This window comes from Cervus canadensis, chromosome 32 (assembly GCF_019320065.1).
Source record: "Cervus canadensis isolate Bull #8, Minnesota chromosome 32, ASM1932006v1, whole genome shotgun sequence".
NCBI classification, from domain to species: domain Eukaryota; kingdom Metazoa; phylum Chordata; class Mammalia; order Artiodactyla; family Cervidae; genus Cervus; species Cervus canadensis.
In genome coordinates this window covers 34005148-34020528 of record NC_057417.1, presented here as the reverse complement: position 1 = coordinate 34020528, position 15381 = coordinate 34005148, and the positions used below count along the sequence as shown (strand labels likewise).

Below are 15381 nucleotides of genomic sequence, written 5' to 3'. Positions count from 1 at the left end.
AATGAAATATCACTTTCTGTGAAAATCACCCCAAGAGAGCCAAATTTCCTCCCTCTTGTAAGTAGCATATGTTTATTTTTCCTTGGTATATTTATATTTCCTTTAAGACTTCAATGCAGGGCACCCAGGTTTGATCCCTGGGTCGAGAAGGTACCCCTGGAGAAGGGAATGGCAACTCACTCCAGTATTCCTGCCTGGAGAAACCCCATGGACAGAGGAGCCTGGCGGGCCACAGTCCATGAGGTCGCAAAGAGTTGGACATGACTGAGCGACTAACACGAAGAATGATGCATAGAACGTTCACAGAAGCATTATTCTCAGAGCCAAAGAGAGGAAACAACTCAAATGCCCATCACACAACTGATGAACAGATCAAGGGAACGCTCACCTACATGCCGGAACACTGCTCAATGACAACACCCACGGAAATGCTGATACATGTACACTATGAAGGAATTCTCTTGCTTTTTCTCAGACTGTCTTCTAAACTGGGGGCCCCAGTCTACAACCATCCCTGGCACCCAGCACTGGGCTATAGGAGAGCTCCGGTCACTCCATGTGGAGTGACTTGATTCTTGGAACTATCAATGTCTCAGTTTCTGAAATCTGGTGAGTGTACAATGTCATTTCCTTTTCTCAGAAATGCCTTTTCAAGCCGGGGGCCCAGTTTTCTATTGAATTGCCTATTTCTTACAGGTGTAGAGGTTCTATAAATATTCTGGACACGATTTTTTTTTTCTTGCAGGTTAGAGGTGGTGAAGATGTTCTCTGGATGAACAAACTTCTTCACCAGATGATAGTCAAAGTCTTCATCTTTTCCTTTGGCATTGTTAATGACTTCAGTTCTTCCCTACCCCCAAGATCATGAAGATTTTTCTATGTTGCCTCCTAAAAGAGACACAGCTTTGCTTTTTGCATGCAGGTCTCTAACCCAGTTACAACTGGGTGTGTATACAAGGATCACCATCACTGTTCTCTGTGTGGTTCCACCAATTTACTCATCTTATTGGATTTGACAATTCAATAGAAAAATGGGCCCAAAGTTTGAAACAGCATTTATGAGAAGAGGAAATATTACATGCTCACCAGATTTCAGAAACTAAGACATTTGACAGTTGCAGGAATTCACAATATCTTATTCTATACCAGTACCTCCACTGTAATGGTTGTTAAATTGTTTTAAAAAATAAAGCTTAGTATCTGTTTTGTTAGTGAAAGTCAAAAGTATTAGTTGCTCAGTCATGCCCGACTCTGTGACCTCATGGCTCCTCTGTTCATGGAATTCTCCAGGCAAGAATACTGAAGCGGGTTGTCATTCCCTTCATAAGGGGATATTTCTGACCCAGGGATCAGACCTGGGTCTCCCACAATGCAGGTGGATTCTTTACCATCTGAGCCCCTAGGGAAGCCCATTTTATTAGAGAAGGGGTTAACAAACCTTTTCTGTAAAGATTCAGGTGGTAAATGTCTTAGGTTATAGGGACTTTATACAGTCATCTTTACTGAATATTCTTCTTCTTTAAATGCAAAACAAACAAAAGTTAAACTAGGGGTCCAAATAAAAATAAGACAAAAGAAAGTCAGCCTGCGGGCAGTAGCCTGCTGATCTCCATGAAGAACAAGTCCGTCCCACTTTACTCTTCTTCCAAAGTGGTCTGACATCACCCGTCCTCAGGAGAAAGCAAACCAAAACCACAACGAGAAAAACGAAACAAGGCTGCGGGACTCACGCTTCCAGATTTCAGAGCCCGCCACAAAGCTACAGCAGTCAAAACGGTGTGTTACTGGCATAGGACAGACACACAGGCCAATGGAGCAGAACCGAGGAGCCAGACACGCACGACCAGCTGACATTCGTCAGGGGTGCCAAGGCCACTCGGTGGGGAAAGAACAGAGGTTCAGAGAGCGGTGTTGGAACGACGGACGTCCACGTGCAGGAGGAGGCTGGCCTTGTGTCTCACTCCACATGCAGACACTCACCCGGAATGCACCGACGCCTCAGTGTGTCCAACAACCTAAACACAGGAAGCAAACACGGGGGTGAGCCCTCCGGATCTTGGATTTGGCAGCGAGTTCTTGGATTTGATGCCAAACATATGACCGAAAAAAGGAAAAACTGGACAAGTTAGTCTCCGTTGTTTCTTAGGTTTCCGCCCTCCATCTGGGATCCCTTCCCTCTTGCTTGTTCAGTTCAGTTCAGTCACTCAGCTGTGCCCAACTCTTTGCGACCCCATGGACTGCAGCACGCCAGTCCTCCCTGTCCATCACCAACTCCCGGAGTTTACTCAAACTCATGTCCATCGCTTTGGTGATGCCATTCAAGCATCTCATCCTCTGTCATCCTCTTCTCCTCTCACCTTCAATCTTTCCCAGCATCAGGGTCTTTTCCAATGAGTCAGCTCTTCGCATCAGGTGGCCAAAGCATTGGAGTTTCAGCTTCAGCATCAGTCCTTCCAGTGAATATTCAAGACTGAATTCCTTTAGGATGGACTGGTTTGATCTCTGGGCAGTCCAAGGGACTCTCAAGAGTCTTCTCCAACACCACAGTTCTTGCTTGTAGTCTACAGTTCCTTTAGAGTGGATTTGCTGATGATAAACTTCATCTGAAAGGGTCCCTTTTCCACCCTCAATTTTACAGAATTCTGGATTAGGAGTTGTGTTTTCTCATAGGCACCACCTCAGAGCATCGTTTACTCTTTCTGGCTTCTGTTGTAACTTTGAGGAAGAAATTTGTCAGAATGTCACTCGTTGAAAGCTATCTCTACCTTTTTCTGTAGTTACTTTTAAGATTTTTCTGCCTTTGGTTTTCTGCAGTTCTGTTATGATTTATCTACTTATGGGCTTTACTATTAATCTTGCTTGGGATTCACTGGAATTCTTGACCTTTTGATCAAGGAGGTACTTTGTCAGCCGTTACCTGTTTCGATGCCGTCTCTGCCCCAGCCTTCTTTCAGTACGTCCTGCTTAAATGGAGAGCAGACCTTCTCACTCCATCCTCCCTACCTCTCAACCTCTTTCGTGTTTTCCCTGTTTTTGTCTCTCTCTTCTACATTCTGATCTGTTTCTGGGCCCAAGAGGCAAATGGAAATCCTCTCTGGAAAAGATCCTCTAACCCTAAGCTTTTTCCAATATTTCTTCTACACTATTAATACTCTTTTATGGGGTACAAACTGCCAAGTTTTTATTTTTGCTTTCTGTATTTTTCAATGCTACAAGTTCTAGTTTGCTCTTTTTTAGTAAGTTTCCAGTTTTTCCTGGATTTTATACACATATAAAGTTATATATGCAGAAAGAATAGCTGTTTATACACATACTTTATACACACAACTTTACGGGGGTATGAAGTACAGCTGCTTCACAATCTGTGTGTGGCGAGTTTAAGGCCTGAAGATGGTGGGTCTGTTTCTGCTATCTGTCTTCTCTTCTGGTTCCAGGAATTGCGGGCTGTTTCCTTGCGACTCTGGCTGGCTCCATGAGGCCTGCTGTCCTTAAAAACGTCATTTGTGGGGCATCTCCAAGGCTTAGGGTTAGGCTGTCTTTTCCAGAGAGAGTTTCCACAGGCTCCTCGGGCACAAGACCTGTCTGGAGGCCTCTGACCCTGCATCCAGAGCACCGGGGTTCCGGGTGGACACGGGGGTCGTCTCGCCCCTTCCCTGCTCTGGCTCGGCAGCCCAGCCCGGCTCTCTCCTCTCCCCTCCTTCTGTGGGTTTCCTCTGGCCTCCCCTCTGGGGTCCCAGCTTATGATGGAAGAGGCTCCTATAGGCTCCTCAGTGTTGGCAGTCTTACGTCTCTACCTCAGGGTGAGACCCTGAGAAGTCTGCCAAACGTCACAGCATGGGCTGGCCGTTTAGATCCCCAGCGCTCTTGGGGAGAAACCGCTGCTCAGGGCGGCTTATCTCTCAAGGTTCAACTGTCTTAGGGTTTGGCCTGGTCATTCTTCATGGTCTTGTCAGTGCTTAGATGCTTTCATAAAGTTATTTTTAACATTTTATCTAGGATTTTAAATTATTTTCAGCAGAAGTCTCTAGATAACTAGTCCACTGTAATTAGAAGCCGGAAATCTTGCAATTACTGCTTTAGGATAAATTCCCTGGGAGCTGAACTACTGCTGGAGGGTTCAGCGCTTTACGTTTCAACACACACACCAAGAAGCTGAGTCACTTTATACTCCCGTCCCCTGTGTGTGAGTGACAGGACCTACTTCCTGAGACCCCAGTCAACCAGGACACTATTAATCACTGCCGATCTGACCAAAGTTACCCTGTCCCTGCTTCTCTTTGCATTTCCGTGGTTAGTAGCAAGGCTGGTAATCCTATGTCTTCCTTCGCTTGGTCTTCTGTCGACAAACAAGAGCTTGCTCACACAGGCTGACGCTGTTTGATGCGCTCAACATATGAAAAACACCTTTGTTTTATGCTGAGGATTGTTTTTCTTCTAATTTGTCATTTGCCTTTTGCCTTACTTTATGCTGACTTTTCCCATACGAAAGTTAAAAATGTTTACTTAGTCAAAACCATTATTCTTTTCCTTTGGGGTTTCTGGCCTTGTTATCATGCAGCATCTTGCATTTTTAAATCTACTGTGGATCGCATTTCCATCCTGGCCTGTTACGTCACTGGCTTACAGACCCTCCAGAAATACGGCTTATAGCAACATCTTTCACAAAGACCTATATTAAAAGAGGTTTTCTGAGGTCTGTAAGTATATAATACTCATTGTGATGAATGAGACGGAGGGGAAAGGCCAGCGTCACAAGCAGGAGCACGAAGTTTCTCAGCAGCACAGGATCCAAGAACAGCAAATCCCCCTGCTTGCCGCTTCTGCGCCCTCAGCCCTGGGCCACCAGAGGGAAATAAGAGTGCCACCCTCCCCGGGGCTGGGGCCAGGGCCTGAACACACCACCAACGCGTCCTAACCTCGGCTGGGCCGCTCATCAGCTTCAACCCCCAGGCCGTGACTGTTGCAGTATCTAATAGGATTTGGTGAGAGGATTTCTCAAGTTCTGCTGACTTTAACAGTAAGTTTTAGGAAGGCTGAGATTTCCCCATATAGATCGTGCTGGCAAAACTAATTTAGCGTGAAAGGTGGAAAAACTCACAGGCACGTCAAAGTGGAAGCCGCTCAGTTGTGTCCCACTGTTTGCGACTGCATGGACTATACAGTCCATGGGACTCTCCAGCCAGAATACTGGAGTGGGTAGCCTATTCCTTCTCCAGTGGATCTTTCCAACCCAGGAATCGAACCAGGGTCTCTTGCATGGCAGGTGGATTCTTTAACAGCTGAGCTATCAGGGAAGCAACACACACATGCACAGTATCAAACCAAAACTAAGAAAGTAATCTCTGATAATTCCACCTTCTCAAGAAATTATTCACTAACTTCTGACATTTCTGACTGTGTAAGATAAAAAATGATGCATCGATTCATTTCTTCATGTCTATGCATATATACGTGTGCTAAGTCACTTCAGTTGTGTCCAACTCTGTGCGACCCCACGGACTGTAGCCCACCAGGCTCCTCTGTCCATGGGATTCTTCAGGCAAGAATACTGGAGTGGGTGGCCATGCCCTCCTCTAGGGGATCTTCCTGGCCCAGGATGGAACCCACATTTCTTGTCTCCTGCATTAACAGGCAGGTTCTACCACTAGTGCCACCTGGGAAGCCCGTATATCTGTACATCTGAGTATAATTAGATGAAGAAGCTATGGCACCTCCACATCATGGAGTGCGACTCAGAAATGAAAAGATGTCTGCTGACCCGGGAGCAGCCTGGGCGGAGCTCAGCGGCATTAGGATGAGCGGCCACTGTCAGCCTCAAAAGGTCACATTCTGTACAATTCCATTTGTACGATACTCCCCAAATAACATTTTAGAGACAGAGGACAAATAGGTGGTTCCCAGGGGTGAGGGACGGTGGGGAAGGAGGGTGACTCTGGGGGCAGCAGGAAGCTCATCTCCGTGGGGACGGGGAGATGCATCTTGACCGTGGTTGGTGCTTACGCCAGCCCTTTGTGTGACACATAGCATGACTGAGCCACGCACACTTGCTGTTCAGATATCAGACCGCAGTCACGCAAGAGGTAACCGGACCGTTAGGGGAGTCTGGGTGAAGGAGGCGGGGACCTCTTTGTACTGTCATGTCCTGTGAATCTGTAATTACTTCAAAACAAACCAAAAAAAGTGTTAGAAAAAATGAGCATCTAGTGGGAGACTGGTACAAACCAAGAGAACGCTGCGTCCAACAGGAAAAAAGAAGCAAAGGATGGGCAGCAACTCACCAGTGAATGAACACACACGGCTAATAGACACCTGGCTTCCCTGGGGCTCAGACGGCAAAGAATCCGCCTGCAGGGCAGGAGACCTGGGTTTGATCCCTGGGTAGGGAAGGTCCCCTGGAGAAGGGGATGGCAGCCCACTCCAGCATGCTTGCCTGGGAAATCCCATGGATGGAGAAGCCTGGTGGGCTACAGTCCATGGGGTCGCGACTACGCTGGACACGACTGAGTGACTGAGCACATGAAAAGAACCAGTAATCCTGGGAACTCTCCCTCATCAGGCTGGGTAAAATTGAGAAGAGAACATAGACACGAGGGTGTGGAAGAACACCCTCTCAGCATTGGAGACGGCGCGGCTGGCCGGATGGGAAACCGACCGGTGCGCTGACTTCACTTTTCACCAGTCAGACACTAACCAACCAGTTCCCGGAGCCTGAGAACTCAGCCAGTCCCCTCGAGGCACACGACGGGGCGGACCCCCCAGGGAGGGCGTGGGGCCCCCGAGGTGCTCTAACTCTGCCCCGCTCAGCTCCAGCAGGCCTGGCGCTCCTCAAGGGAAGGCCCAAGGAAGTGAAGGGTAACTGGTCTTCGCAGAACGACTGGGTCACTCAGTCCAACACCCGTGTCCTGGCAGAGAGCTCGGACCTTGAGAAGGCGCCTGACGTGTCCTGACGGGTGGGGATGCACATGCTTTGTGCTCGGAGGGCTGGTCCAGACTTGAGCAGCAGCCTGGGAGCCACTCACACAGGAAGACGTGCTCTCCACCGGAGTCCTGAATGCGCAGGAGAAAATACAGCGCCAGGCTCGTGAGGCTCACCATTACCGTCAGGCCTGACAGAGAGGGTGGACAGTGAGACTAGGTGACCTGCACATTCCTCTCCAGGTCTGAGGTGCTCACCCCTCGTCACCCCCAATACCCGTCACCGAGATCCCCACAAAACCCTCAGTCGGGCCTCCCTGTCGTATCATCCACACAGGGACCCGACTAAAATGGAATCAAGCCGTCCCACTCCTCTGCCCCAAGTCCTTCCAGCGGCCCCCTGCAAGGCCTCCATAAGCCCCTCTACCCTGCAGACCTGCCCCCCGCCCCGTCTGTGCACCCTGGGACACATGGCGGCTCCCACCCCAGGGCCTTTGCACTTGCTCCTCTCCTGGGCTAGAACACGCTCCCCTCACCCCAGGGCGTGCCTTCCTGTCTTCTTCAGAGGGGCCTCAAACGCCCCTTGGGGTGCTCCATCAGCTCGGACCATGCGCCGAGGCACAGAGGCTTAAACAGTGTGGCTGTGGGCCCTGGCCACGCAGTGTATGTTGCATCCTCTGTGGTTGGCGCTGACCGTCTGGGTTCTCGACGCTGATGGCTTGTTGGAAGGAGAGGCCCGGGCGGACTGCCTGGTCACTCAGACGGCCAGTCTCAGACCTTGTTTCCATGGCGACATCCAACCAGGACGAGCAGGACTTGCAGCCTGGCTGTGGCCACACGCTCAGCTCGGCCAGCACGACGGAAGGGAAAACGAGAGGTGGGGAGGACCGAGAGCCCCTATGGAAACGCCCCGTGACCCCTGCTTCTCCCCCGAGGCCCCTCCACATTCTCCCCCTGCTCTATTTTCTCCTAATACACGCAACAGGTAAGCTCGTGCATGGGTGCACACACACGCACATCGCCTATCACGGACGTATTTACTGTCTGCCTCCCCTTGTCAGAAAGTCAGCTCCACACGCTCTGGGATCTTCCTGCTTGTTCGCTGTGCTTTCCCAGGATTTATGAGGGCCTGACGCGTGGTGGCGGCTCCACAACAATGTGCTGAATGAATGAATTCCATAAAACTAAAATATACGCACACGACTGGAGGCACGGCTGCGAGGCGGGGCCCGCGTGTAATGCCGCGAGAACAGCCCCCCGCCTCGGCCTTCCCTGCGGCCCACGCTGCGCACCAGCCCCCCGCCGCCAGCATCCCAGAGGGAGAAGGTCCCCAAGGGGCTCGGCCGCCTCCCCGGGGGTGGCCTCTGAGGGGTAGACGGGGTGGACGGAGCCTGCGTCGTGTCCTGCGAGGAGCGGCTGGGCTCCCCTCCGCCCCCTCCGCCCGCTCCTGCCTGGCGGCCACGTCTGAGGTCAGGAGCCACACGGCAGGTCAGGGCAAGGGTCTGGACAGACACCCGCCCTGCCAGCCCTTCCTTCAGGTGACAGATAAAGGGAGAGTCCCTGCTGCTCCGGCTTCAGGGGAACAGTGCAGACACCCAGGAGTCTCGGGCCTGCCACGGACAGCAGGGCCCACCACCGTTCCGAAGTGGGAAAGATTCTCTGAGATGTTCCGCACGGTACCACGGGCGACTCCAGGGAAAAGGCACGGCCCCCCACGGCACTTTCTGGGGGTTCTCTTGTCTTCCTCTGATGTAAACCTTAGATTACAGCATTAAGAAAAACATCGAGCAGGCAGGGTATCTTGGCAGCAGAGAAAAGAGGAAGAGGCAGAGGGGGGCCCGGGGGACGGCTGAGTCTGGCAGAGAGACCCCTGGACTCCACCCCTTCAGAGGAGCCGAGAAACAGCCCCGAAGAGCCTGCACGCATCGCTTGCCACTCAAACAAGCTGCGACTTCGGGACTTCTTTCTTTCTCTTTTGTCTTTATTGAATTGATTACAACATTGTTTCTGTTCTGTTTTGGTTTGGTTTTTTTGGCCGGAGGCATGTGGGATCTCAGCTCCCAGACCAGGATCGAACCCACACCTCCCACCCATCACTGGAAGGCTAAGTCTTAACCACTGGACCACCAGTTCCCAGGACTTATTCCCAATCAACCAGCTACCATGACACTGTTCCTCAAGTGGTTGAAAGTAACCGCCGAACCGTGATAGAGTGGATTTCTTTCCTAGAAGGATAAGGTACTGGGCGCAGAAAACGCTCCAAACTGCCCATTCAGTATACGTCACTTTGCTTCATGTGGCCTCAGAGTTACAGAAAGTTAGCGTGGCTACAAATCAAATCACCTCATCTTCCATTTACTCTCATCCTCCAGTGCCTCAAAAGCCTGCTTCCTAAGAAAGCTCAGGGAAAGAATTCTGAAACCCAATTAAAATCACACCAGCAAAAGCATATTGAGTGTGGCACTTTAACAGCATCATCTTTTAGGATTTCAAACAGCTCAGATGGAATTCCATCACCTCCACTAGCTTTGTTTTTAGTGATGCTTCCTAAGGCCCACTTGACTTCAGACTCCAGGATGTCTGGCTCTAGGTGAGTGATCACACCATCATGGTTATCTGGGTCACTAAGATCTTTTTTGTATAGTTCTTCTGTGTATTTTTGCCACCTCTTCTTAGTATCTTCTTCTTCTGTTAGGTCCCTACCATTTCTGTCCTTTATTGTGCCCATCTTTGCACAAAATGTTCCCTTGATCTAATTTTCTTGAAGAGATCTCCAGTCATTCCCATTCTATTGTTTTCCTCTATTTCTTTGCATTTATCACTGAGGAAGGCTTTCTTATCTCCTCTTGTTATTCTTGGGAACTCTGCATTCAGATGGGTATATGTTTCCTTTCCTCCTCTGTCTTCAGATTCTCTTCTTTTCTCAGCTATTTGTAAGGCCTCCTCACAAAGACAACCATTTACCTTTCTGTATTTCTTCTTCTTGAGGATGATCTTGATCCCTGCCTCCTGTACAATGTCATGAACCTCCGTCCATAGTTCTTCAGGCACTCTATCAGTGTGCCTGTATTAATCCTTTGAATCTATTTGCCACTTCCACCGTATAATTGTAAGGGATTTGATTCAGGTCATACCTGAATGGTCTAGTGGTTTTCCCCACTTTCTTCAGTTTAACTCTGAATTTGGCAATAAGAAGTTCATGATTTGAGCCACAGTCAGCTCCCAGTCTTATTTTTGCTGACTGTATAGAGCTTCTCTATCTTTGACTGCAAAGAAAATAATCAATCTGATTTCGGTATTGACCATCTGGTGATGTCCATGTGTAGAGGTGTGATCCGTTGGATCAAAGAAAAAGAGAGTTCCAGAAAAACATCTACTTCTGCTTCATTGACTACACTAAAGCCTTTCAATGTGTGGATCACAACAAACTGGAAAATTCTTAAAGAGATGGGAATACTAGACCACCTTACCTGCCTCCTGAGAATCTATATGCAGGTCAGGAAGCAACAGTTAGAACCGGACATGGAACAACAGACTGGAACAACAACAACTTTCCAAATCGGGAAAGGAATACATCAAGGCTGTATATTGTTACCCTGCTTATTTAACTTACATGCAGAGGACATCATGCAAAATGCTAGGCTGGATGAAGCACAAGCTAGAATCAAGATTGCTGGGAAAAATATCGATAACCTCAGATATGCAGATGACACCACCCTTATGGCAGAAAGCAAAGAGGAACTGAGGAGCCTCTTGATGAAAGTGAAAGAAGAGAGTGAAAAAGCTGGCTTACAACTCAACATTCAGAAAACTAAGATCATGGCATTTGGTCCCATCACCTCATGGGAAATAGATGGGGAAACAATGGAAACAGTAAGACTTTATTTTCTTGGTCTCCAAAATCACTGCAGACGGTGACTGCAGCCATGAAATTAAAAAACGCTTGGATCCTTGGAAGAAAAGCTAAGACCAACATAGAGAGCATATTAAAAAGCAGAGACATTACTTTGCCAAGAAAGGTCCATCTAGTCAAAGCTATGGTTTTTCCAGTAGTCATGTACAGACGTGAGAGTTGGACCATAAGGAAAGCTGAGCGCCGAAGAATTGATGCTTTTGAACTGTGGTGCTGGAGAAGACTCTTGGGTCCCTTGAACTGCAAGGAGATCCAGCCAGTCCATCCTAAAGGAGATCAGTCCTGGGTGTTCACTGCAAGGACTGATGCTGAAGCTGAAACTCCAATACTTGGGCCACCTGATGCAAAGAATCGATTCATTTGAAAAGACCCTGATGCTGGGAAAGGTTGAAGGTGGGAGAAGAAGGGGACGACAGAGGATGAGATGGTTGGATGGCATCACTGACTCGATGGACAGGAGTTTGAGCGAGCTCCGGGAGTTGGTGATGGACGGGGAGGCCTGGCGGGCTGCGGTCCACGGGGTTGCAGAGTTGCACGTGACTGAGCGACTGAACTAAGCAAACGCACAGGCATCTTTCCAAGGGAACAGCAACCGTGGGGTCAAGCCCTTCTGCAAAGTGACTGGTTTTTCTAAAAAGATGTAACCACCACACAGCACAAGCTGATGTCTGTTTCAGGGATGCAAAGGAGAATTCTGGGCACTGCTTTAATCCCAGAGCCTCACCGAGTAAGTGCTCTAAGCCTGAGAACTCCAAATCATGTTTCTCTGGCCCTTACAGAGTATATCCATAGGGTGAGGGGTGGGCGAGGACCACGGGGGCCCTGTGCGCTGAAGCAGTGACCCTGGGGTAATCGAAGCCCCAGATGTCACAAAACCTGAGCACAACACATGTGGACTTTATGTCAGAAGTGAGACAGGTGATTCGATTCTTCTTATACTCAGCATGTTCCTCACTCAGCCACAGAGTAATTTCCCTCCTAAAACCTCATACCCGTCTGCTTCTAAGGCAGCAGCATCCACACACACAACGGAGATGCACCCCCAACTCTCCTCTCACTCTACAATTCAGCCCCAGAGGGGGCCTTTTCTAGCAAGCCATCACTCACTGACAAGGTTACAAAGACTCAATTCTAAACAGGACAGGAAAAAAAAAAGTCTGTAATTAGCAGAATCACTTGACTTTCAGAAATTAAGAAACAGACTTCCCTCCCCTGAACTGAATCTCCAATTCCATCTTCCAAAGCTGAAGAGATGAAGACATTTTCAAGGAAGCACCATGCCCTGCCACTGTGAAACAGGAAATGGAAGAAGGAAAAAAAATGATTCATAATACAGTGAACTTTTTTTTTTTAAAACATCCAAGAGTGTGAAGCAAAAGGCATCAGAGAGAAGAGCCCACGGTCTCCGTGTGTGCTGGACATTCGGCCGTGTAAAGCCCCCCAGACGTCTGAACGAGTAAACGTCGGGGTCAGAGTCGGTCAAGAGGATTCTGGTGAGGACTCCAGCAGAGGTACCAAACTGCCCCGCAGCTGCCCAGCCCTCTAAGAAAAGAAGCACCGAACCATCGGAACAGCAGGTCACTATATGCAGCTCGCGGGCTGTGATCTCAGGAGCTCAGCTGATAAAAGCAAAAACTGGTTCCGTTCATTGGGGCAGTTTTGCCTACTGATTTTCCCGGCTCACACGCACCTTTAGAGGGCAGATGATGATGAAGAGGGCGACTAACTGGACAATGAGCAAAGAGTTATGCAAAAACCCAGTGGTGCTAACACTGGGGCCAGGAATCAGAACCCTCCTGCCACGGTTCACGTTCGCCGTCTCCTAGCGACTTCTTCTACAGGAGCCCCCACGGCCTGGGCCTCCCGTCTGCTCCCCTTCGGCCCGTCCGACGCCCGGCACTGCTGACTTCTGGAGACACTCCTGCTTGCCACACCTCAGTGGCTCCTCGGGGACACGGAGCAGAGCTGCTGGTGTGGCCACAGCGAGTGCCCGGGCCACCCTCACCCCCGCCCCCACTGTGCCACCTGCGGATGGCTCGCCGCCCCCGTCCCCGGGCAGAGCGCACGGGCTGGCCGTCACCCGGGCCGCAGGCACCCCGCTGCAGCCTTGTGTGGGGGAAGCCGGGCCAGAACTGACCCAGCGCCGAGGGAGGGGGCAGACCAGAGAAGCAGTGCCAGCCACACGCAGAGCGCCCTCCACCCCCCGAACTTCGTTCTGAGCCAGCTGAGTTCCTTTACCAGTACGGCAGCTGGAGGCGGGACCGGTGGCCTGCACATGGAGCCCCCAAGTGGGGCAGCCTCTGCTGCGGCAGCGGCGCCTCTCTGGCCCCCCTCCGCCCGCCCGCGCAGGCCCACACTCTTGTAGAGGACCCCCCCCCCCCACCTAACAGGGCCCAGTTCATCCCCCTTCATCCTGAGACAGTCTGCCCCCAAACACCTCCCCGCGCCGTCCGGCCGGGTGGAACCGCTTACCTTCTCCCTTTATGCACAGTGTAGCTAGATGCTCCTCAGTCACACTTCTCAGCATATTTTATGGCGATTACTTGCTTGGGTATCAGTCTTACCAGCTTTTTGAGGAAGCCAAACTTGACCTCAGCCGAGTGCCCAGCTCACAGGAGAGGCTCAGGGAAAGAAAGCCCACCAGAGTGCCCGGCGAGGGGGACGGACAGGAGCCTGACAAGCCGCCCCACCACACCCACACCCTGGATGGAGCACTTGTTAAACGCTGCTTGTAGGTACTCAGCTCTGCAGTTCATATTTCCTTCTGGGGTAAATTCTCAATTGCTAATGGCGATTTCCACCCACGCTCTGAAGAGACTATTCTGTCCCAGACCATTTCAGTTTGTGGGTTTATGTGGGGGGGAGCCTCAGGGCTTCCCAGGGGGCACAGTGGTCAAGAACCTACCTGCCAATGCAGGAGACGCAAGAGACACAGGTTTGACCTCTGGGTTGGGAAGATCCCCTGGAGAAGGAAGAGGCAACCCACTCCAGTATTCTTGCCTGGAGAATTCACGGACAGAGGAGCCTGGCGGGCTACAGTCCACAGGGTCGCAAAGAGTTGGACACGACGAGCACACTCACATGGTGGGGGACCTAAACCCCACACTTAAGAGTTTGTGCATTCTCCAGCTGTTTCTGATAGTCACGCCCTTTAGAATATTAACAATTCTTTTCTACGGCAGCTGTATCTCCTAGTTCATCTGACTGTTTCACTTTAATCTTTAAACTTGAGAATGAATGTGGAAATGAAAGTTATACAAATGCCATCCCTCAGATCAACGATGGATATTAAAATCCGTGGGTGAAAGCCTGAAGAGAAACAGGATATTTGCAAAGTTGCAAAGCGCCTCCCCCCAATATTTATTAGTAACAGAGGACAGCAGTGATCTCACAGTGGAGACACGTGGCAAACAGCCCGCTGACCGAGCAATCAAGGCCCCCGCCACCAGGAACCGGACACATTGCTAGCTCATACCTCCGACAGGATGCTCAGAGGACACCGCGTGACTTCAGTGGTTTTCTTGCCAAAAAGGAAGAGGTTTTCTTGCTCATCCTAATGATGAGAAAACACCAGACAGACCCAAAGACGGATGTTCTACAAAATGACTGACCAGTGCTCTCTCACAGTGTCGAGGCCCTGAAGACCCAGGAGAGACCAAGAGGCTGTCCCTGATGCAGACCCAGGAGACGCGAGGGCTAAGTACAGCTGGGCTCCGGGGCCCGATCCTGGCACGTGAGGAGGACATTTGAGGAAAAGCAGTTGAATCTGAGTGAGGTCTCCAGTTTAATTCAGAGCAGTGTGCCACTATCAACTTCCCAGCTGTGCCAAGACGTAGACGATTGTGTAAGATGAGAGGGTGGGGGTGGGGGGGATCAGATGAAAAGCACACGGACGCTGAACTGAAAGGATTATCCGGCATACTGTGCAGAACACCTCAAATACAGGAGGAAGATGCACAGAACTCACTAGCAAAAAACTAGCACGAGACATAAACGGGCATTTCCCGGGAAAGGAAGCACATAGAGCCGATAGTTCAGGGAGGTGTCAGCTAAGCCCGAGACACTATGGGAAAACAGTGTGCCTCATCTCCCCCGGCTAAGGGGGTTCTGACGTGCCTCTGAAGTCAGTTGGACAGCACCTAAGGCAGAACGACGGGGGCTTCTGCTGCTGACACAGGCACAGCCGGTGCAGCTGCTCCGGACGACGACTGGACACACTGTCTGTCCGTCTGCAGGCACAGACGCCCTACCACCGGCCAGTTCCCCTCCTCGGTGCACGTCCTGGAGACCCCTGGACATGGGCACCTGGGGACGCACGGGAGAGGTCGAGGGGCATTCGTTTCTAACAGCAAAACACCCCAAAGTACACCCACGAGGGAACGGGTGCATCCGGTACACCCACGCGGTGGAAGAGAAGACGGCCGTGAACGAACAAGGACCACAGCCACGCACGCCGCCTAAATACATGTCACAACACTGCAGGAGTCAGAAGAATACACATAGCAAGAAACCGCTTATGTGAAGGGTGAAAATGGGGAAAACTCAAGACTCTG

The 15381-nt window shown here is 50.5% G+C and overlaps 1 protein-coding gene across 2 annotated transcripts in view; it reads right to left on the bottom strand.

Moving 5' to 3' along the window:
• Positions 1-15381, bottom strand: part of GNA12 (G protein subunit alpha 12) — a 73314-nt gene that overhangs the window by 18429 nt on the left and 39504 nt on the right. The gene's annotated exons all lie outside the window — the stretch shown is intronic.